Genomic DNA, 23,938 nt, shown 5'->3' on the forward strand with positions numbered 1-23,938 from the left:
TACAGGAAGGATTAAGATTTTTTAATAGAAGTAATTTACAAATCTGTTTAACTTTCTGGCACCAGTTGATTAAAAAAAAAAAAAAAAGTTTTTCACCGGAGTACCGCTTTAACCCCTTAAGGACTTAAGGTTTTTCCGTTTTTGCACGTTCGTTTTTTCCTCCTTACCTTTTAAAAATCATAACCCTTTCAATTTTCCACCTAAAAATCCATATTATGGCTTATTTTTTGCGTCGACAATTCTACTTTGCAGTGACATTAGTCATTTTACTCAAAAATGCACGGCGAAACGGAAAAAAAAAATCATTGTGCGACAAAATCGAAAAAAAAAACGCCATTTTGTAACTTTTGGGGGCTTTCGTTTCTACGCAGTGCATATTTCGGTAAAAATTACACCTTATCATTATTCTGTAGGTCCATACGGTTAAAATGATACCCTACTTATATAGGTTTGATTTTGTCGCACTTCTGGAAAAAATCATAACTACATGCAGGAAAATGTATACGTTTAAAAATGTCATCTTCCGACCCCTATAACTTTTTTATTTTTCCACGTATGGGGTGGTATGAGGGCTCATTTATTGCGCCGTGATCTGAAGTTTTTATCGGTATGATTTTTGTTTTGATCGGACTTTTTGATCACTTTTTATTCATTTTTTAATGATATAAAAAGTGACCAAAATACGCTTTTTTGGACATTGGAATTTTTTTTGCGCGTACGCCATTGACCGTACGGCTTAATTAATGATATATTTTTATAGTTCGGACATTTACGCACGCGGCGATACCACATATGTTTATTTTTTATTTTTTTTACACTGTTTTATTTTTTTTATGGGAAAAGGGGGGTGATTCAAACTTTTATTAGGGAAGGGGTTAAATGACCTTTATTAACACTTTTTTTTTACATTTTTTTTGCAGTGTTATAGCTCCCATAGGGACCTATGACACTGCACACACTGATCTCTTATACTGATCATTGTTATCCCATAGGGACCTATAACACTGCACACACTGATCTCTAATGCTGATCACTGGCGTGCATTAACACGCCTGTGATCAGCATTATCGGCGCTTGACTGCTCCTGCCTGGATCTCAGGCACGGAGCAGTCATTCGTTGATCGGACACCGGGGAGGCAGGTAAGAGCCCTCCCGGTGTCCGATCAGCTGTTCGGGACGCCGCGATTTCACCGCGGCGGTCCCGAACAGCCCGACTGAGCAGCCGGGTCACTTTCACTTTAGAAGCGGCGGTCAGCTTTGACCGCCGCTTCTAAAGGGTTAATACCGCACATCGCCGCGATCGGCGATGTGTGGTATTAGCCGCGGGTCCCGGCCGTTGATTAGCACCGTGACCGACGCGATATGATGCGGGATCGCGGCGCGATCCCGCTTCATATCGCGGGAGCCGGCGCAGGACGTAAATATACGTCCTGCGTCGTTAAGGGGTTAAGGAAGGGGTTAAAAACATTATTTTTTTTCATCTTAAACTTTAGAGTCAGGATTGTCATGAGCAATATTTTTATTTATTTCACTGAGCAATGCTATGCCATAGTAAAGCATTGCTCAGTGCTATTGGCACTCTACTGTATCAGAAGATGATCGGCAGCATGGAGGAAAGGTTGCGACCTCTGGCCGCCATCTTGATGCACTATGGGAGTCAAAAGAGAGTCCAGAACCCACTGGTAACTATCACTTTAGCTTTTAGATGCCGTGATTGGCAGTAATCAAGGCATATAAAGGGTAAATGGCGGACACCGCCTTCATTGCCAGTACATCTACTGATCACAATACTCTCGGGCTGCAGAGATTACCTTATAAACTTCTTGTCAACTGTTCAGCAGGGAAATGCAAAAAATAGTTAATGCAGGGGACGGGATATGAGGTCGGGATATGGGGTCGGGATATGAGGTTGGGATATGAAGGCGACATATAGAGTTGGGATATAGGGTCGGGATAGGAGGACAAGATATAAGGTCGGGATACAAGGACGGGATACGAGGATGGGAAATGGGGTTGGGATGTGAGGATGGGAAATGGGTTGAAGATATGAGGAAGGGATATGAGGTTGGGAAATGAAGGCGACATATAGGGTTGGGATATAGGGTCAGGATAGGAGGACAAGATATAAGGTCGGGATATGAGGATGGAATATCAGGATGGGATATAAGGGCGGAATGAAGTCCTCTCCCACAAGGTTTAGGTAAGATCGGGTAACGGCAGGTCGGTCGCTTCTCCTGCTCTTGCTTTATAGGCTCAGTGGACTCAGTACGACATACATGTACAGCATGGTTGGCCAAGTACCAGGTGGCCATACATAAATGTCATGTGTCACCTAGTAAATGATGGGCTGAAAATTTGTCACAGGGATCTGGTCTGGATGAGACGTGAGATGTGGTCTTATGGAAAGGATTCACTGTATAAAAGTGCAGAGTTGTTTATCTGTGTTGGACATATCTTAGGACTATTAGTTTATAGTTTATACAAGCGTATACCCAGAGTATCCAGCATTGCTGGGGTTTTCCTACCTAAACCCTGATGAAGAGGAAAAGCAACAATGGCGTTCTGACCTCATATCCTGACCTTTTATCTCAACCTCATATTCTGACCTCATATCCTGACCTTTTATCTCACCCTCATATCCTGACCTCATATCCTGACCTTTTATCTCACCCTCATATCCTGACCTCATATCCTGACCTTTTATCTCACCCTTATATCCTGACCTCATATCCTGACCTTTTATCTCAACCTCATATTCTGACCTCATATCCTGACCTTTTATCTCACCCTCATATCCTGACCTTTTATCTCACCCTCATATCCTGACCTTTTATCTCACCCTCATATCCTGACCTCATATCCTGACCTTTTATCTCAACCTCATATTCTGACCTCATATCCTGACCTTTTATCTCGCCCTCATATCCTGACCTTTTATCTCACCCTCATATCCTGACCTCATATCCTGACCTTTTATCTCACCCTCATATCCTGACCTCATATCCTGACCTTTTATCTCAACCTCATATTCTGACCTCATAATTCCATTCTCATATCCCGTCCTTAAAAAGGAATTTAAAGAAGCACTCCTCTGTTTTATTCCAAGTGTTTTGTTCATGTAACTTGATTACCAGTCTGATGCACAGACAATCACAGTACTTAATGTGTCTGAGGAAGTGGTCAGTCCTGGGTCAGCTGACTTTCTGTGAACTACAGGATGACATCATCATCTATCAGACCCCTACCCTCCAGCTCTCTCTGTATACTGCTGCTGCTATCTCTATGGGATCAGGATATATAGTAGTTATATACCTCCCCGCCAGCTCTATCTGTATACTGTTTGTGCTATCTCTATGGGATCAAAAGAATGAGTGGCTTGAAGAAGTGCCAGTCCGGCACGAAACCGCGCTGTCCCACACCTGAGCCCCCGCCTCCCCCTTGCCTTGTCCTGCCTTGACGTCTGGTGATATGCAGTGCCGTCTATGACCGAATAAAGTCGTTTGCAGCAGTGGTGAGTCCCCAAGTTTCCTAGTTTTTCTTCACACTCACCTTAATCTGTATACTGCTGCTGCTATCTCTATGGAATCAGGATATATATAGTAGTCATACACCTCCCCTCTAGCTCTATCTGTATACTGTTGCTGATATATCTATTGGATCAGGATATATAGTAGTTATACACCTCCCAGCTCTTTCTGTAAATTGCTGCTGTTATCTCTATGGGATCAGGATATATAGTAGTTATACACCTCCCCTCCAGCTCTATCTGTATACTGAAGCGATCTCTATGGGATCAGGATATATAGTAGTCATACGCCTCCACTTATGCTCTATCTGTATACTCTTGCTGAAATCTCTAAGGGATCAGGATATATAGCAGTTATACACCCCCCCTCCCAGCTCTTTCTGTATACTGCAGCTGTTATCTCTATGCAAACAGGATTTATAATCATTATACAACTCCTTTGCGTATAACATTGCATTTCTTGATGCATTTTGGCTGTTGTTGCTGGGATTTTCCCTAAATGGTGGCAAAATAAGGTGCTATATTACTGCAATTGTGCCAATCGTTTTGGTAAATTGCAGCACAAACCTGCCAAAATACAGTTAAAACAGTTGAATAATGCAGTAGAGATGCCACCTGTGAACACAGCCTAAGGGTAGGGTCACATGTAATGGATCCAACGTGTATTTTACGCTGCGGATCTGCCAATGACCTGACCCTATATTGTGCCTCCAGCTGTTCCCCCCCGTATCCTGCTTGCAGCGAGAATGCGCTTTTCCGAGCAGCCACACGGGCCTGTGAGTCGCCGAGCTTACCAGAGTGGCCCTGATGTCTGAGTACACTGCGCATGTGTGTGGTGACTCGGAAGACCCTGTGTGCCTGTTCGGAGCGGGGCATTTCCGCTGTGAGTAGGAGACTGGAGAAACAGCTGGAGGCACAATATAGGGTAGGGTCATTGCAGATCCGCAGTATAAAATACGCTGTGGATACATTACATGTGACCCTACCCTAAAAATCAAACACCTAAATAAATATCAACAATACACAAAATACTGAAAAATGCCCATTTTTATTGAATAAATATACAAATATGAATAAAATCAAAATACATAAGCATGGTACACAGGACTGAGAGAATACAGGAGGCAAAGGCCAAGTAAACATTGGAAGTGGAATGACTATGGCATAAAAAATGGTAGACTATATACCAACAATATAGTACATGTAATAATGTGAATCAAAATGGTATAGACTACGAAAATGCATATATAGAACCATGAGGATAACCCAATGTAGAGCCAGATGCCGCCTGCACTTACCCCAACGTACGTTTCGCGCGACTGCGCTTCGTCAGGGGGCGTCAAAGATGTTAAATCGTCAGAAAATTCTTCGGTTGTGCATTAAAACTGGACATAATATGAACACAACCCTAACTCACTTATAAGTCTAATCAGTTCACCTGGGTGACCTTTAGCACCAGCAGCATAATTAGATGACCAGGTGAAGTGATAAAACTCCACCCTCTCTCTCTCTGCAAAGCCAGAGGATTTATGGAAAATGTAAGCAGCTACAGAACCTCCTGATTCATTTACTTCCAAAATAGAGCCTAACCCATGCCTACCACATCACCTAAAACAGGTAAGCACATGGAAGAACCTCTACATTATTCTCTAATAAAATACTTCTTAAACACTTCTAAAAAAGGCTAAAAATAACTGGGGATCTGTAAAAAAAAAATTGAAAAAGGACAGTAGATTTTAAAAAGCTGTCTGTGTCCTGGAAAAATAAAACCTGACTTAAATATTATAAATGAGCCGGACATATTAACAGGATGCAAATGTGTAAAGTTAAATGAGCCTGAAATAATAACAAGGACATAATAAAGCAAACAAATATAATATACAAATAGAGCAATACATATTACAAGAATAAAGACCGAGCACGGCTTTACTCACATACTCTCCACCACCTACATTCATTTTCTTACCCTAAAAAAATAAGTAAAAATAAATTCATAAATAAATAAAGTAAAACTTTATGAAAATAAAGGTAAAACATTGTAATGCGATAAGAACGCAAATTCAGTATGCAGCTTGTATTACTTAAATGGGCACTGTCATGAAAACCAAAAATTGATATGTTGTAGTACTTCAGTACTACAACATATCTCTAATATAGTTTAATTAAAAAAAGTGATTTTAAAACAGTTTAAAATCACTTTTAAATTCGGCCACTAGGGGTCGCCCTCCTAGTGGCCGAATGCATTCAGCAGTGACGTCACCACTGAATTTCGACTCGTTGAAGCCTGGCAACGAGTCGAAATTCAGGCACTGCAGTGCTCGCTCCCGCCTGTCAATCAAACAGGCGGGAGCGAGCGCTTTGAAGGAAGAAGACGCGCGCAGGCTCGGGGACAAGGTAAAGTATTATGTTCACTGTATTATGTATACTGTTCACCTATACAGTATGCCTCCAGTTCCCCCACTACAACTCCCAGCATGCCCTGGGAGTTTTAGTGGGGAAGCCTGGAGGGACACTGTATAGGTGAACTGAGGGGTAGTGGGTTGAGCGGAGCAGCGGGGCCGGGGGGGGGGGGGGGGGGGGGATTTGCGGGCTGCTCGGCATGGAGGGAGTACTCTGGGTGAACTAAGGGGGAGGGGGAGGGAGTTGAGTGGCGCGACGGGGGCGGGGGAGGGTTTGCGGGCTGCACGGCGGGTGATGTGCTCCGGTGTTCATCTATACAGAGTGCCTCCAGTTGTTTCCCCACTACAACTCCCAGCATGCCCTGACAGCCAATAGATGTCAGGGCAAGCTGGGAGTTGCAGTGGGGAAAAAGCTGGAGGCACCCTGTATAGGTGAACTACGGGCGGAAGTGCCGGCCCCAGCAGGCATCAGTGACGTGGTGCCTGCTGGGGAAGTCTGCCTGGTAGTGAGCACACTACCAGGCAGACAAAAAAGCGTTTTTAATATGTAAAAAAAAAAATTAAAGGCAGGGAGGGGGTTAGGGATAGATGGGTAATAGGCAGGGACAGAAAAGAAAAAAAAAGTGATGGTGGGAGCTACCCTTTAACTATTAATGTAATTATGTATAATACATATTTATAGTTTTTAAACAGAATTAAACTACACAAAAAGTTGAGTCACTGTGTACATACATTACATTACTTATCCTGTAATGATCCGGAGTTATATCCTGTATTATACTCCAGAGCTGTACTCACTATTCTGCTGGTGGGGTCACTGCTTACATACATTACATTACTTATCCTGTACTGATCCGGAGTTATATCCTGTATTATACTCCAGAGCTGTACTCACTATTCTGCTGGTGAGGTCACTATGTACATACATTACATTACTTATCCTGTACTGATCCTGAGTTATATCCTGTATTATACTCCAGAGCTGTACTCACTATTCTGCTGGTGAGGTCACTGTGTACATACATTACATTACTTATCCTGTACTGATCCTGAGTTATGTTCTGTATTAAACTCCAGAGCTGTACTCACTATTCTGCTGGTGAGGTCACTGTGCACATACATTACATTACTTATCCTGTACTGATCCTGAGTTATATCCTGTATTATACTCCAGAGCTGTACTGTCACGATGCCGGCTGGCAGGTAGTGGATCCTCTGTGCCAGAGAGGGATGGCGTGGACCGCGCTAGTGGACCGGTTCTAAGCCACTACAGGTTTTCACCAGAGCCCGCCGCAAAGCGGGATGGTCTTGCTGCGGCGGTAGTGACCAGGTCGTATCCACTAGCAACGGCTTACCTCTCTGGCTGCTGAAGATGCTGAAGATAGGCGCGGTACAATGGAGTAGGCAGAAGCAAGGTCGGACGTAGCAGAAGGTCGGGGGCAGGCGGCAAGGATCGTAGTCAGGGGCAACGGCAGGAGGTCAGGAACACGGACTAGGAACAGACTAGGGAATGCTTTCACTAGGCACTAAGGCAACAAGATCCGGCAAGGGAGTGCAAGGGAGGAGACTAGATATAAGCAGGGAACAGGTGGGAACCAATTAAGCTAATTGGGAAGATTGGACCAGGCACCATCATTGGTGCACTGGCCCTTTAAATCGCAGAGACCCGGCGCGCGCGCGCCCTAGGGAGCGGGGCCGCGCGCGCCGGGACAGGACCGAGGGAGAGCGAGTCAGGTACGGGGACCGGGGTGCGCATCGCGAGCGGGCGCTATCCGCATCGCGAATCGCACCCCGGCTGAAGGCGGGACCGCAGCGCACCCGGTCAGTGGATCTGACCGGGGCGCTGCAACAACGAAGATGAGGCGAGCGCTCCGGGGAGGAACGGGGACCCGGAGCGCTCGGCGTAACAGTACCCCCCCCCTTGGGTCTCCCCCTCTTCTTGGGGCCAAAGAACCTGAAGAAAAAAAACTCAATTTTTCCGAGATTAGGTCCAATGCAAATTAGGAGGGGTTCTGTGTGGAAATGTACGAGACAGTCCAATCTTTTATTGAAAAAACAATAGATGTAGAGGGGTCTGGCGAGACTGGTCACAGGAACGTAGAACCTGTTGATGAGAGAGGCCAAAAAAAATTTTCCTGCAGATCCGGAATCCAAGAAGAGCATAGTAGAAAAGGAGAAGGTAGAGGCAGATATCCGCACAGGCACAGTAAGGCGTGGAGAAGCAGAGTTGACATCAAGAACTGTGTCACCTTTGTGCGGAGTCAGCGTACGTCTTTCCAGGCAGGGAGGACGGATAGGACAATCCTTCAGGAAGTGTTCGGTACCGGCATAGTACAGGCAAAGATTCTCCATGCGGCGTCGTGTCCTCTCTTGAGGTGTCAAGCAAGACCGGTCAACTTGCATAGCCTCCGCGGCGGGAAGCACAGGAACAGATTGCAGAGGACCAGAGGAGAGAGGAGCCGGGGAGAAAAAACGCCTCGTGCGAACAAAGTCCATATCCAGGCGGAGCTCCAGACGCCATCCGGAAGAACGCATGTCAATGCGAGTGGCTAGATGAATGAGTTCATGTAGGTCAGCAGGAGTCTCTCGTGCGGCCAGAACATCTTTAATGTTGCTGGATAGGCCTTTTTTAAAGGTCGCGCAGAGAACCTCACTATTCCAGGACAACTCGTAAGCAAGAGCACGGAACTGAATGGCGTACTCGCCAACGGAAGAAACACCCTGGGCCAGGTTCAGCAGGGCAATCTCGGCTGAAGAAGCTCGGGCAGGTTCCTCAAAGACACTTCGAATTTCCGAGAAGAAGGAGTGTACAGAGGCAGTGACGGGGTCATTGCGGTCCCAGAGCGGTGCGGCCCATGACAGGGCTTTTCCAGACAGAAGGCAGAACACGAAAGCCACCTTAGACCTTTCAGTAGGAAACTGGTCCGACATCATCTCCAAGTGCTGGGAACATTGCGAAAGAAAGCCACGGCAATACTTAGAGTCCCCATCAAATTTGTCCGGCAAGGACAGGCAGAGGCTAGGAGTGGCCACTCGCTGCGGAGGAGGTGCAGGAGCTGGCGGAGGAGATGATTGCTGAAGAAGTTGCGAATGTTGGCGCACCATGGTGGACACTTCCGACAGCTGGTGGGTTAGAAGGGCGACCTGTCGGGCGATATCAGAGGCAACTGGCAGGGGATGTTGGTGCAAAATGGTGGACACTTCCGACAGCTGGTGGGTTAGATGGGCGATCTGTCGGGCGATATCAGAGACAACTGGCAGGGGAACCTCAGCGGGATCCATGGCCGGATCTACTGTCACGATGCCGGCTGGCAGGTAGTGGATCCTCTGTGCCAGAGAGGGATGGCGTGGACCGCGCTAGTGGACCGGTTCTAAGCCACTACAGGTTTTCACCAGAGCCCGCCGCAAAGCGGGATGGTCTTGCTGCGGCGGTAGTGACCAGGTCGTATCCACTAGCAACGGCTTACCTCTCTGGCTGCTGAAGATGCTGAAGATAGGCGCGGTACAATGGAGTAGGCAGAAGCAAGGTCGGACGTAGCAGAAGGTCGGGGGCAGGCGGCAAGGATCGTAGTCAGGGGCAACGGCAGGAGGTCAGGAACACGGACTAGGAACAGACTAGGGAATGCTTTCACTAGGCACTAAGGCAACAAGATCCGGCAAGGGAGTGCAAGGGAGGAGACTAGATATAAGCAGGGAACAGGTGGGAACCAATTAAGCTAATTGGGAAGATTGGACCAGGCACCATCATTGGTGCACTGGCCCTTTAAATCGCAGAGACCCGGCGCGCGCGCGCCCTAGGGAGCGGGGCCGCGCGCGCCGGGACAGGACCGAGGGAGAGCGAGTCAGGTACGGGGACCGGGGTGCGCATCGCGAGCGGGCGCTATCCGCATCGCGAATCGCACCCCGGCTGAAGGCGGGACCGCAGCGCACCCGGTCAGTGGATCTGACCGGGGCGCTGCAACAACGAAGATGAGGCGAGCGCTCCGGGGAGGAACGGGGACCCGGAGCGCTCGGCGTAACATGTACTCACTATTCTGCTGGTGAGATCACTGTGTACATACATTACATTACTTATCCTGTACTGATCCTGAGTTATGTCCTGTATTAAACTCCAGAGCTGTACTCACTATTCTGCTGGTGAGGTCACTGTGCACATACATTACATTACTTATCCTGTACTGATCCTGAGTTATATCCTGTATTATACTCCAGAGCTGTACTCACTATTCTGCTGGTGAGGTCACTGTGTACATACATTACATTACTTATCCTGTACTGATCCTGAGTTATATCCTGTATTATACTCCGGAGCTGTACTCACTATTCTGCTGGTGAGGTCACTGTGTACATACATTACATTACTTATCCTGTACTGATCTTGAATTATATCCTGTATTATACTCCAGAGCTGTACTCACTATTCTGCCGGTGAGGTCACTGTGTACATACATTACATTACTTATCCTGTACTGATCCTGAGTTATATCCTGTATTATACTCCAGAGCTGCACTCACTAATCTGCTGGTAAAGTTACATACACCCAGGGAATTAGGACTAGGTAATAGTGACAGCACATGGGTAACATGCTTTGGGGCCTCCGCCATCTTGCGGGCTTAGAAGGCCTTGATGAGATGGAGAAATGGCCATGCTTGAGGCTCTTTCTTTTGAAGTCTGACTGGCTCACCTGTCTCCATAACTCCACATAGACACCAGGGGAGGGTATCATGTGTATCTACGGTCAACTTAAAGGGGTACTCCACTGCTCAGCGTTTGAAACAAACTGTTCCGAATCCTGGAGCTGGCGATGTCATAGCCCCACCCCCTCATGACATCACGCCCGCCCCCTCAATGTAAGTCTATGGGAGGGGGCGTGATGACAGTCATGCCCCTCCCATAGACTTGCATTGAGGGGGTGGGGCATGACGTCACAAGCTCTCAGGGCGGGCTCCAGAGTTCGGAACAGTTTGTTCCCAACTCTGAGCAGTGGAGTACCCCTTTAACTATGTTTCACTTACATGGTGGACTGGATGTAATTCAAACCCAGAGGTGGAATCAATATGGATGATATCTTGTCAATTGTTTCCAATAATAATATCAAAATTGTGAATAATTGTTTCCAATAATAATATCAAAATTGTGAATTCAGCTCTGGAGGATAAGTCTGAGTAACAATTATACTACCACTATGAAGCAGCAGAATTTAATGAATTGATGCTGTAATTTACTATGTAAATCTATGGGCTGTAGTTGGAATCAATAAATTGGATTATTAAAAAATATATATATATAACTAAATTAATAAGACACAGTAAACATCCACAGTGCAGGGAGAAAACGTAAGTGAACCTCTGAGTTAAGAAGTTTCCAAGAGTTAAAGGGGTTCTCCAGTGGAATTTTTTTTTTTTAAATCAACTGGTGCCAGAAAGTTAAACAGATTTGTAAATGACTTCTATTAAAAAGTCTTTATCCTTCCAGTACTTTTTAGCTGCAGCTGTAAGCTACAGAGGAAATTCTATACTTTTTGAATTTCTTTTTTGTCTTGTCCACAGTGCTCTCTGCTGACACCTTTGTCCGTGTCAGGAACTGTCCAGAGCAGCATAGGTTTGCTATGTGGATTTTCTCCTGCTCTGGACAGTTCCTGACACGGACAGAGGTATCAGCAGAGAGCACTGTGGACAAGACAAAAAGGAAATTCAAAAAGTATAGAATTTCCACTGTAGCATACAGCTGCTAAAAAGTACTGGAAGGGTAAAGATTTTTTAATAGAAGTCATTTACAAATCTATTTAACTTTCTGGCTCCAGTTGATTTAAGAAAAAAAAAAAAAAAGTTTTCCACCAGAGTGCCCCTTTAATTAACAAAAAGTGCCCGGTCAGGCTTGGTTCAAATTGCTGTCGGGCTCCGCTAAATGGAGCTCCATTGGCAAATCCGTAGTAGCAACAGGTAGTTTAGCGGAGAAAAAAATAGCGCATGCATAGCTGCCGTGGCTTTCTTTTAACTGGAGGGATGTTCGGCTTTCCTGCTTTGTGGTACTGCTGCGTTTTTACAGCAAGTTTTTTTTACAGTGGTAAAATATGCCATTTATACAGCAACGTCGGCCATTTTCCTTAAAGGGGTAGTCCAGTGGTGAAAAACTTATCCCCTATCCTAAGGATAGGGGATAAGTTTGAGATCGCGGGGGGTCCGACCGCTGGGGCCCCCTGCGATCTCTCTGTACGGGGCCCCGGCTCTCCGCCGAGATAGCGGGTGTCGACCCCCGCACGAGGCGGCGGCCGACACGCCCCCTCAATACATCTCTATGGCAGAGCCGGAGATTGCCGAAGGCAGCGCTTCGGCTCTGCCATAGAGTTGTATTGAGGGGGCGTGTCGGCCGCCGCCTCGTGCGGAGGTCGACACGCCCCCTTCCCGCCGGCTGTCGGGGCTCCATACAAGAGATCTCGGGGGGCCCCAGCGGTCGGACCCCCCGCGATCTGCAACTTATCCCCTATCCTTAGGATAGGGGATAAGTTGCTCACCACTGAATCACCACTGGACTACTCCTTTAACAAAGCAGCAAAAGCGTGTACGGTACCACAAGAGTACGTCTAGTCTCTGAAGAATGCAGTAATGATATCTCACATATATTGTTGCATGTCATATGCGTTTGGCTGCCTAATTTTTTTTTTCGAAATAAATATTGGCACAAAAACCTTCAATTTTGGCGCAAAATGGAAAAAATAGGGTGCAAAACTGAAACATCACATGTTTTTAAGGCAACACAAGTGAGTTTTAATGGGTATTAATCAATACAGAAATCTAGGTAAAGGTTCACTTACTATTTCTTCACATTGTATTGCCAACAAATACTCACACATAACACTTCCATACTGTCATACCCAGATAGATAGATAGATAGATAGATATGAGATAGATAGACAGACAGACAGACAGATAGATATGAGGTAGATAGATAGATATGAGATAGATAGATAAGAGATAGATAGATAGATATGAGATAGATAGATATGAGATAGATAGATATGAGATAGATAGATATGAGATAGATAGATATGAGATAGATAGATATGAGATAGATAGATAGATATGAGATAGATAGATAAGAGATAGATAGATAGATAGATATGAGATAGATAGATAGATAAGAGATAGATATGAGATAGATATGAGATAGATAGATAGATATGAGATAGATATGAGATAGATAGATATGAGATGAGATAGATATGAGATAGATAGATATGAGATAGATAGATATGAGATAGATAGATATGAGATAGATAGATAAGAGAGATATGAGATAGATATGAGATAGATAGATATGAGATAGATATGAGATAGATAGATAGATATGAGATAGATAGATAGATAGATATGAGATAGATAGATAGATAGATATGAGATAGATAGATAGATATGAGATAGATAGATATGAGATAGATAGATAGATATGAGATAGATATGAGATAGATAGATAGATATGAGATACATAGATAGATAGATATGAAATAGATTGATAGATATTAGATAGAGAGATAGATATGAGATAGATAGATAGATATGAGATAGATAGATATATAGATATGAGATAGATAGATATGAATTAGATAGATATAAGATAGATAGATAGATATGAGATAGATAGATATGAGATAGATGGATAGATATGAGATAGATGGATAGATATGAGATAGATAGATAGATAGATATGAGGAAGATAGATAGATGATAGATAGATATGAGATAGATAGATATGAAATAAATTGATAGATATTAGATAGAGAGATAGATATGAGATAGATAGATAGATATGAGATAGATAGATAGATATGAGATAGATAGATATGAAATAGATAGATAGATATGAGATAGATGATTCGATAGATATGAGATAGATAGATATGAGATAGATAGATGATTCGATAGATAGATATGAGATAGATAGATATGAGAAAGAGATAGATATGAGATAGATAGATAGATAGATTGATAGATAGATGATAGATAGATGATAGATAGATATGAGATAGATAGATATGAGATAGATAGATATGAGATAGATAGATATGAGATAGATAGATAGATATGAGATAGATAGATATGAGATAGATAGATATGAGATAGATAGATATGAGATAGATAGATAGATATGAGATAGATATGAGATAGATAGATATGAGATAGATAGATAGATATGAGATATAGATATGAGATAGATAGATAGATAGATATGAGATAGACATTATATTTTAGTAAACTATTTTTGTGCAATGATATATTAATCCATTACTTACTTTTTTCTTTGATTCCACAGAATCAAGAACAAGGACTAAGAGGAGACAAACCACAAGAACTTGCTTTCCTCCCATATTGGGACAGAGTTGATGGACACAGCAGGGATACGGATGTTGCTGTCACCTCCACCTGCCTTCTTATATCCACAGCCCCGGAGCCCCATTGTCTGGGGTGGGTACATTAGAGGTGGAGCCCTGGAAATCATCCAACGCATTCAGTCTGCATCATTACACAGGGGACGTTCCTTATAGTCCATGACTTTAGACCATGGTAGGTTTGGACAACAGGACAGCGTTCTGTTCAGGTCAACATGCCCAACAGTGGCTGTACTTAAATGACCACGGCCCGTGCTGTCTAATCTTGAGCTGGCAGCAGGAACCATAGCCACGTTAAATCAGTGAGCAGCGGTGGCTGCCAGGACCTTTGACACAACCCCCCCCCCCCTGACATTGTGCCGAGAGCTGAGGGATGATTGCCTACTTACCTATATATTAGGGGCCTTCAACTTTTTTTTTTTGGGGGGGGGGGGGATTACCTACCTGATTACTGGGGTCTTCAATCTTATACAGGTGGTGAATTACCTAATGGGGGCTTCTAGTTAATTGGGGTTAGGGATTATCTACCTACCTACTTACATGCCTACATACTGGGGAAATCTATCTGATAGAGGGGATTCCCTATCTTCCTACTGGGAGCATCTACCTAATACGAGGGTCCCTACCACCTACCCATTAATGGCCTCTACCTAATAGAGGAGGGGGAATAGCCTAACTATCTACTGGGGGATTCTACCTACCCACCGCCATCAAATCCTTCTACCCTTCCCCTAACACACATACATACTATGCATGGCACTAAGGGAGGCATTATTTGGGGAACTTGGGGTAGGACTAGGTTTGAAATGTGCTATAAAAGGTATAGATTCTAATATGTTTGTTGTGTGGCAGATTCTGTGTCGAGTCATGGCAAGAATAAGACTTCATGGCGGTCTGGGCCAGATAAAGAAGAAAGGGAAAAACAACTCCAAGAAGACGTCATCTGTGAGTCACTGGATGTAACAGCACTGTAACCTCTGATACGGTCTGCGGCACCTGTGTAGATCTGGAGTTACCACTATATGGGCTTTGTATGGATGATATTGGTCTGCATATAGTGGTTTATATTCAGAAATCAGTATAGTAGTATTGTCCAGTCACTATGTGGTAGTAATAGAAGTGGTCATGGTGTGGCAGAATTATTTGTCTCTTGTTTAGTGATGTTAACAATATAAAATGGGATAATGTCCTCAAAAACAAGAAAACTGACACTAAATGGGAGACTTAAAAATATCTTAAATTCTCACTGTAAGATGTATATACCTTATGGGAATAAAAGGGTCAGAAATAAAAGAAAACCAATATGGATGAATAAGAACGTTAAGGTGGCAATAAATGACAAAAATAAAGCATTTCAACTACTAAAAGAGGACTAAATAGACAAATCACCAGGTCCAGATGGCATTCACCCCCGTGTTCTAAAGGAATTAAGTAATGTAATAGACAGACCCCTATTTTTTATATTCCGGGACTCTATAGTAACAGGGACTGTTCCCCAGGACTGGCGCATGGCAAATGTGGTGCCAATATTTAAAAAGGGGTCAAAAGGGGACCCCGGGAATTATAGACCTGTTAGTTTAACCTCTGTTGTATGTAAATTGTTTGAGGGTTTCCTAAGAGATGCTATTTTAGAATATCTTGATAAAATAAATGTATGACTCCATATCAGCATGGCTTTATGAGGGATCGGTCCTGTCAAACTAACCTGATCAGCTTTTATGAGGAGGTGAGCTCCAGACTGGACCAGGGGGAATCGCTGGATGTCGTATATCTGGATTTTTCCAAAGCATTTGATACGGTGCCACATAAAAGGTTGGTACATAAAATGAGAAGGATTGGGCTGGGGGGAGAATGTGTGTAGGTGGGTAAGTAACTGGCTCAGTGATAGGAAACCGAGGGTGGTTATTAATGGTACTTATTCTCATTGGGTGACTGTTACTAGTGGGGACCACAGGGGTCAGTCTTCGGTCCTGCTCTATTTAATATATTCATTAATGACCTTGTAGAGGGGTTGAATAGTAAAGTAGCAATCTTTGCAGATGATACTTAACTCTGTGAAGCGGTAAACACAATAGAGGACAGTGCACTGTTACAAATGGATCTGGATAGGTTGGAGGTTTGGGCTGAGAAGTGGCTGATGAGTTTCCCTGATAAATGTAAAGTAATGCACATGGGGAGGAATAATCCGGGCTGGGATTATGTATTAAATGGGAGAACACTTGGGACAACTGACATGGAAAAGGACTTGGGAGTCTTAGTTGACAGTAAATTTAGCTGTAGTGACCAGTGTCGGGCAGCTGCTGCCAAGGCTAATAAAATCATGGGGTGCATCAATAGGGGCATAGATGCCAACGACAAGGAAATAATTCTACTGCTGTACAAATCACTAGTCAGATCACACATAGAATACTGTGTACAGTGCTGGTCAGACCACACATAGAATAATGTGTACAGTACTGGTCAGACCACACATAGAATACTGTGTACAGTGCTGGTCAGACCACACATAGAATAATGTGTACAGTACTGGTCAGAACACACATGGAATACTGTGTACAGTACTGGTCAGACCACATATAGAATACTGTGTACAGTACTGGTCAGACCACACATAGAATACTGTGTACAGTACTGGTCAGACCACACATAGAATACTGTGTACAGTACTAGTCAGACCACACATAGAATACTGTGTACAGTGCTGGTCAGACCACACATAGAATACTGTGTACAGTGCTGGTCAGACCACACATAGAATACTGTGTACAGTACTGGTCAGACCACACATAGAATACTGTGTACAGTACTGATCTGACCACACATAGAATACTGTGTACAGTACTAGTCAGACCACACATAGAATACTGTGTACAGTGCTGGTCAGACCACACATAGAATACTGTGTACAGTACTGGTCAGACCACACATAGAATACAGTGTACAGTACTGGTCAGACCACATATAGAATACTGTGTACAGTACTGGTCAGACCACACATAGAATACTGTGTACAGTACTGGTCAGACCACACATAGAATACTGTGTACAGTACTGGTCAGACCACACATAGAATACTGTGTACAGTACTGGTCAGACCACACATAGAATACTGTGTACAGTACTGGTCAGACCACACATAGAATACTGTGTACAGTACTAGTCAGACCACACATAGAATACTGTGTACAGTACTGGTCAGACCACACATAGAATACTGTGTACAGTACTGGTCAGACCACACATAGAATACTGTGTACAGTACTGGTCAGACCACACATAGAAGACTGTGTACAGTATTAGTCAGACCACACATGGAATACTGTGTACAGTACTGGTCAGACCACACATAGAATACTGTGTACAGTACTGGTCAGACCACACATAGAAGACTGTGTACAGTATTAGTCAGACCACACATGGAATACTTTTTTTTTTTACTATTAGTATGGTAGTATTTTCTATGGAAGAATATCGGTCCCGTGGTCCCGAGAAAAAAGTGCTTCTGTGGGCGCTCACCTCCGTCACATATGTAGTCCGTCACAGGTATGTGGAAGTTTCCGAGAACTTGGTAAAATAAAACCGCTTGGACACGAATGTATTTTGGAAAATAAAAAGAAGGTTTATTCCTTCAGCATGCAATACAGCAACGCGTTTCGAGGGGCAGGGACCCCCTCTTCATCAGGTATTTTCTATGGTATATGGTAATAATGGCAATAGTCAAGATGTGGTGGTATCTTTTATCCCACGTATGTCGTGTTATTGGTGATATTGGTCTGTGCATAGTGGTGTTATTGAAGACTTGGTTCCGTTGGAAGGCTCGAACAGAGAGGTAAAAACGGGTTTTCCTAAGGGCGCACATCGCTACAGTAGGTTAAAACCGCGGACATCAATAGTAAAATAATAAAGCGGCTTTAATGACATATAGTCGACGCGTTTCGAGAGCGCAGCTCTCTTTATCAAGTCATGCACATGACTTGATAAAGAGAGCTGCACTCTCGAAACGCGTCGTCTATACGTCATTAAAGCCGTTTTATTTTGAACCCCTACACTTTGGCGGCCACAAGACGTATGCTCTGCAGCTGAATGCTTAGTGAGCGGCGGTGGTTTCTAAGGGTGCTTTCACATGCTATTTGTTCTTGTGGGTTTTCCGCTGCGCATTTGAAAGTAGGCGGGCTCGGCTTTCCATAGCAGATTTTCTGAGGCGGAATTTACGCTACTAGGGATCGACCGTTTATCAGTTTGGCCGATATTATCGGCTGATATTCACGATTTTGGACGTTATCGGTATCGGCAATTACCTTGCCGATAATCCGATAATGCAACGCCCCACCCACACCGTACTGCACCCCCCACCGCACCGCCCCGGCCAGAGACCGCCGCCGCCGCCACTGCCCCATTGCCTCCCCCATCCCTGGTTTTATAATTACCTGGGCCCGGGGTCCGCGCTACCTCTGGCTCCTGTGGCGTCCTGCGTTACGCTGTGCGCTGCGCAATGACAAGTGACGTCCTCAAAGCGACATTACCGCGCACAGTGACAGCTCAGGACGCCGCCGGAGGCAGAAGTAGCACGGACCCCGGGAACAGGTAATTATAAAACCGGGAATGAGGGAGGCAATGGGGCAGCGGCGGTGGTTGGACTAAGGACCGGCAGGGGGAGAGAAGCGGGCGGTGGCGGTCTCTTGGCAGAGGATAGGTAGGGGGGGGGGCAGCGGCGATGGTAGGACTCAGGAGGACCCCAGGACAGGTAGGGGGAGAGAAGCGGGTAGCAGCGGCGGCGGTCTCTGGCCCAGCAAAAGCCGCTGCAGTTAATTGATTTAAAGCGCCCGCATTAAATTCCTCCGTGGAAAATCTGCTGCGGACAGCCGAGAAGAGCCCGCCCCCTTTTCAATTACACAGCAGAAAACCCGCAAAAACAAATGGCGTGTGAAAGCACCCTAAAGCTGGTGTTACGCTGAGCGCTCCGGGTCCCCGCTCCTCCCCGGAGCGCTCGCAGCGTTTACCTGCTTGCAGCGCCCCGGTCAGACCCGCTGACCGGGAGCGCTGCGATAGTGTCCCTAGCAGGGATGCGATCCGCGATGCGGGACGCGCCCGCTCGCAGTTCGCATCCCAGCCTGCTTGCCAGACCCGTTCCCCGTCTGTTCAGTCCCGGCGCGCGCGGCCCCGCTCCCAAGGGCGCGCGCGCGCTGGATCTCTGCGATTTAAAGGGCCAGTGCGCCGCTGATTGGCGCCTGGCCCAAATGAGTGAATTCACCTGTGCACTGTCTATATTACGTCACTTCCCCTTCCCTGTATTGCCGGATCTTGTTGCCCTTGTGCCAGTGAAAGCGTTCCTTGTATGTCCCAAGCCAGTGTTCCAGACCTCCTGCCGTTGCCCCTGACTACGATCCTTGCTGCCTGCCCTGACCTTCTGCTACGTCCGACCTTGCTCTTGCCTAATCCCTTGTACCGCGCCTATCTCAGCAGTCAGTCGGGGTTGAGTCGCTATCGGGTGGAACGACCTGGGGGTTACCTGCCGCAGCAAGTCCATCCCGCTTTGCGGCGGGCTCTGGTGAATACCAGTAACCCCTTAGACTCCGTTCCCCTGGTACGGCCCACGTCATCACCCCACTGACACGGAGGATCCACCACCAGTATCCTCACAGTACCCGGATCCTGACAGCTGGTACTGCAGTAATTGGGAGCATTATTACCAATGGTTAAACAAGGCAAACCATTAGTAAAAACTAGACTTTGATATATATGACCGAAAGCAAATAATTGCGCAATAACGAAGAATAGAAATACGTATTGTGCTGGCTGTGAAGAGGGCGCTGGGCAAGGGTCACAGTGACACCGAAAGTAAATAATCACATAACAATAGGAGATTGTCATTGTTCTTATTTGGACACAGGTATTGTTAGATTGTCATGTTAACCTGAAATGGCGGTGAAACACATTCTTCCAGCATCACATGTCCTGGACACATTTTTTGTTGCAGCAATTCGCAGTTTAACTCTTAAAATACTAAAGTCTGCCAATGGAACAATCTATCACGTACCCTCAGATATTTCCATTATTTTGGAATAATGTGGATTAGCCCCATAAAATGCAACCGCAAACCAATATAGTTTCTACGTGGAATTTACGCTAAATCTGTGCAAAAAATGCGCCAATAAGTGAAACATCACTTTTTCCCCCCCGCATTTTAAAATCTGTGTTGAAAAGACAAAAACTTTTAGACCAGTGTTTTCCAATCAGAGTGCCTCCAGCTGTTGCAAAACTACAACACCCAGCATGCCCGGACAGCCAACGGCTGTCCGGGCATGCTGGGAGTTGTAGTTTTGCAACAGCTGAAGGCACCCTGGCTGGAGAACATAACTGACTTTAGTTACATTGGGGGACATTTATCATTGGCTTTACACCCCTTCAATGTTCTAAATGTTGCGCAATTGCGTTTTTTTTTTTTGCACAATTTTTCTTTTTTGCGCAATTTTTGGTAGAACATCTTTCAAAGTTGTCTACTGTTTGGTGCACCGTACCCCACTTTTTGCAGTGGAGCTGTATTTATTATTTGCACAAATTAAATTTAGAAGTGTTATTTTTTTTTTTTTTGCGCAAAGCCTAAACCACCTAAAAGGACACGTACAAAAGGGTCAGATGCTAGAGCACAAAGCTTAAAAGGGGTACTCCGGTGGAAAACATTTAAAAAAAATTAATTAACTGGTGCCAGAAAGTTTAACAGATTTGTAAATTACCGTATTTATCGGGGTATACCACGCACCGGCCTATAACACGCACCCTCATTTTACCAAGGATATTTGGGTAAAAAAAGTTTTTTACCCAAATATCCATGATAAAATGAGGGTGCGTGTGTGCGCGTGTATACCCCGATACACCCCCAGGAAAGGCAGGGGGAGAGAGGCCGTCGCTGCCCGCTTCTCTCCCCCTGCCTTTCCTGGGGTCTAGAGCACTGCTGTCGGCCCTTTTCACCCCCTGGTTATCGGCGCCGCTGCCCGTTCTGTCCCCCTGACTATCGGTGCCGGCGCCGATAGCCAGGGGGAGAGAAGCGGCGCCGACAGCCAGGGGGAGAGAAGGGGCAGCGGCACCCATTGCCGGCACCGCTGCCCCGTTGCCTCCCCCCATCCCCGGTGGCATAATTACCTGAGTCGGGTCCGCGCTGCTCCAGGCCTCCGGCGTGCGTCCCCGGCGTCGTTGCTATGCACGGCGCGGCGCTCTGACGTCATGCGCCGCGCCGTTCAGCGCATAGCAATGACACCGGGGACGCACGACGGAGGCCTGGAGCAGCGCGGACCCGACTCAGGTAATTATGCCACCGGGGATGGGGGGAGGCAACGGGGCAGCGGCGCCGGCAATGGGTGCCGCTGCCCCTTCTCTCCCCCTGGCTGTCGGTGCCGCTTCTCTCTCCCTGGCTATCGGCGCCGGCACCGATAGTCAGGGGGACAGAACGGGCAGCGGCGCCGATAACCAGGGGGTGAAAAGGGCCGACAGCAGCGCTCTAGACCCCAGGAAAGCCAGGGGGAGAGAAGCGGGCAGCGACGGCCTCTCTCCCCCTGCCTTTCCTGGGGGTGTATCGGCGTATAACACGCACACAGACTTTAGGCTAAAAATTTTAGCCTAAAAAGTGCATGTTATACGCCGATAAATACGGTACTTCTATTAAATAAAAATCTTTATCCTTAGCTGCTGTATATTACAGAGAGAGTTCTTTTGTTTTTGGATTTCTTTTTTTTTTTTGACCACAGTGCTCTCTGCTGACATCTCTGTCCGTATCAGGAACTGTCCAGAGCAGCATAGGTTTGCTATGGAGATTTGCTCCTGTTCTGGACGGTTCCTGATACGGACAGAGGTGTCAGCAGAGAGCACTGTGGACATGAAAAAAAAAAAAGAACTTCCTCTGTAGTATACAGCAGCTAATAAGTACTGGAAGGATAAAGATTTTTTAATAGAAGTAATTTACAAATCTGTTTAACTTTCTGGCACCAGTTGATTAAAAACAAAATGTTTTCCCCTTTAAACCAATCTCTGGTTGTGCATTGCACAAAATCTATCAAGTCCCGTGTACCTTTTTGGTCAATTTTGAGCAACTGTGCAAACAATACACCAAAAAAACAGGGGTAAAATCTTTACTACTTTACACCAACATTGATAAATGTCCCTTACTGAGAGCAGTATGCTGTAAGCGACATTGGGTGTTGATACCCGCTGCACACAGAATACCAGGGACTCAAAAGAAGGCTTGAGCCCCTGCCCATTTAATGCCCCAGCCCTATGATGCCTTCACTGGACCTCCGTGGAGTAATGGGGTCTCATTCAGCTGACATGACTGCCGGAGGTCTCTTATCTCAGGAATTATGTTGTATTAACATATGTAAGGTTTTTACAAACTTTTTTTTATTTTTTATAATGAGAAGTGCCCTTTTAAAAAAAAAATGTTTTTACTTGAGCCCCTGATCCGCAAAATGTCTGTGTGGTGGCTCAGTACGGGATGGTGTGTACCCGTAGTTCTCCTGTCCTGTCAGGCAGAGTCTCTCCATGTCCCCAGGGCCCCCTGTATGTGTTATCCCCTATGTGCATAAGTTGTATAATAAAATGTTCTGTTTCTTTAATAGCTGTTACCATGTGATTGTTACCCAGGAGGCACTAGTGACCAGGTGACCCTCGAAGTGACCTATGGGCGCCTTGCACAGCCCCCTATATAACCAGGGGAGGGGCTGTAATCTCTCTCTCTCTCTTAGTTCCTGAAGTCCAGTGCAGTCGTCTCATTGTACGTGTCCGGAACATTGAAGGCCTCGAACCTAAAGTCTGCAGCCACCTGTCAGTTGCAAGTAATCCAAAGTCATCTAATCGCCAGTCATCAAGTCAGTCAAGTCAAGTCTACTGTCTAGTCACCGTGGCCTGCACCAAAGTCTGTCTAACTACTGCAAGTCCCAGCAAGCCTGCTAGGTCCCCCTGTGTCACCTCCTCGGGCCCTGGCTGTTCTGAATAGACTGTTTCCCCTGTTTACCCTCAGTAAAGCTACCGTTGTTTGTAACTTGGCGTCGGTGTCTTCTTTGCCCACGTACCTAGCCCAGGACCAGCGGTATTACCTTCGGGTGGTTAAAGGGTACCTCTCATCAAATAAACTTTTGATATATTTTAGATTAATGGATGTTGAATAACTTTCCAATAGCATGTTAATGAAAAATATGCTTCTTTCTATTGTATTTTTCCCGATCAGTCCTGTCAGCAAGCATTTCTGACTCATGCTGGAGTCCTAAACACTCAGAGCTGCCAGCCTGCTTTGTTCACAGCCAAACAGGCTGTGAACAAAGCAGGCTGGCAGCTCTGAGTGTTCTCCTTTGTGAACAAAGCAGACTGGCAGCTCGTAGTGTTTAGGACTCCAGCATGAGTCTGAAATGCTTGCTGCCAGGACTGGTAGGGAGACCCCTAGTGGTCATTTCTTCAAAGTGGAAAATTAAATAGAAAGAAGCATATTTTTTAATAACATGCAATTGTAAAGTTATTCTGCATACATTAATCTATAATATATCAAAAGTTTTTTTGATGAGAGGTACCCTGTAAGGCTAAACCACGCCCTGGCGTCATGACAAGAAGGGGTTAATAACATCTGCCCCTAGGGTTATATC

The 23,938-nt window shown here is 45.4% G+C and overlaps 1 long non-coding RNA gene across 1 annotated transcript; it reads left to right on the forward strand.

Moving 5' to 3' along the window:
* The first annotated feature begins 3,384 nt into the window (after positions 1-3,384).
* LOC130277269 (uncharacterized) lies at positions 3,385-23,322 on the forward strand. The gene is made up of 3 exons (XR_008845417.1): positions 3,385-3,511; positions 14,237-14,487; positions 23,048-23,322. It is a non-coding gene; the product is annotated as an uncharacterized LOC130277269 (long non-coding RNA).
* The last annotated feature ends 616 nt before the right edge of the window (positions 23,323-23,938 follow it).

This window comes from Hyla sarda, chromosome 6, assembly GCF_029499605.1.
Source record: "Hyla sarda isolate aHylSar1 chromosome 6, aHylSar1.hap1, whole genome shotgun sequence".
NCBI classification, from domain to species: Eukaryota; Metazoa; Chordata; class Amphibia; order Anura; family Hylidae; genus Hyla; species Hyla sarda.